The sequence below is a fragment of the Anomaloglossus baeobatrachus genome, unplaced genomic scaffold (genome assembly GCF_048569485.1).
Source record: "Anomaloglossus baeobatrachus isolate aAnoBae1 unplaced genomic scaffold, aAnoBae1.hap1 Scaffold_2545, whole genome shotgun sequence".
Taxonomy (NCBI): Eukaryota; Metazoa; Chordata; class Amphibia; order Anura; family Aromobatidae; genus Anomaloglossus; species Anomaloglossus baeobatrachus.
In genome coordinates this window covers 112,600-113,828 of record NW_027442115.1, presented here as the reverse complement: position 1 = coordinate 113,828, position 1,229 = coordinate 112,600, and positions in this window count along the sequence as shown.

Sequence of the window (1,229 nt, the reverse complement as noted above, 5' to 3'; positions counted from 1 at the left end):
AACTGGAGCCTCATCCGCTACTCTCAATGCTGGTGGGCACTTCTTCAGGTGGTCTCGGGAAACCGTGGTCAAAGTCCCCCCCTGGTCACGGCTGATCTGGTAGGCCTTCCCATTCTCCCATCCTGTGGGCTGGACTACATACGGGGTTTTTTCCCATTGATCATCCAGCTTGTGGGCCCTTCTTTTCCGCTTCAGCACTACATCCCCAGGTTTGAAGGAACCGGCAGGCGCCTTCTTGTTGAAGCACTGCTCCTGTTGTCCCCGACTCCGGCACAAGTTCTTTTCAACATACTCCTGGACCTGTCGGTACTGTGTCCTCCGCCGAGTGTCCCATTCAGCTGTCGACAGGAGTGCTTCTGAAGCTTCCAAGCCCATTTCCAGATCCACTGGTAGCCGGCCGGGACGAGCTCTAATCAGGTATGCTGGAGTGCATTTCGTAGAGCTGGAAGGGATGTTGTTGTACATATCGACCAGGTCAGGTAGCTTCTCCAGCCACAGGTTCCGCTCTTCCAGTGGTAACGTCTTGAGGAGGCCCAGGACCAAGTGGTTCATCTTTTCACAAATGCCATTGGTTTGGGCGTGGTAAGGCGTGGTCCGGATTTTCTTGCAGCCGTACAACTGGCAGAATTCCTGGAATACCTCTGCTTCAAAGGCCGGACCCTGGTCGGTAAGCACCCTCTCCGGGTACCAATGCGGTCAACAGAAATAAGCCTGGAAAGCCTTAGCAGCGGTGCGGCCGGTTAAGTCCTTAACTGGGACAACCACCAGGAACCTCGAGTAGTGGTCTACGATGGTCAGAGCGTAGGTGTACCCACTTCGGCTGGGGGTGAGCTTTACATGGTCAAGGGCAACCAGCTCCAGCGGTTGGTGTGTAATGATCGGGTGTAGGGGTGCCTTCTGGCTGGCCTCGTCCTTCCTTCTCAATGCGCAAGGGCCACATTCTCGGCACCAGGCCTCCACAGATTCCCGCATTCCACTCCAATAGAACCGCTCTCTTAACAACATCTCTAGCTTCTTCCACCCGAAGTGCACTGCACCATCATGGTATGCTTGCAGGACGGTGGGCACGTTAGCCTGGGGAATCACCAGCTGGCGGATCTTCTCGTGAGTCTTTGGATTAATCAGCTCGCGATACAACTTCCCCTGGTGTAGGTATAGCCGGGTCCGTTCTTGCCACAGACGTTGGGCTTCGGCAGGGGCAGCAGGGTCTATCCCAGCAGAACCCTGTT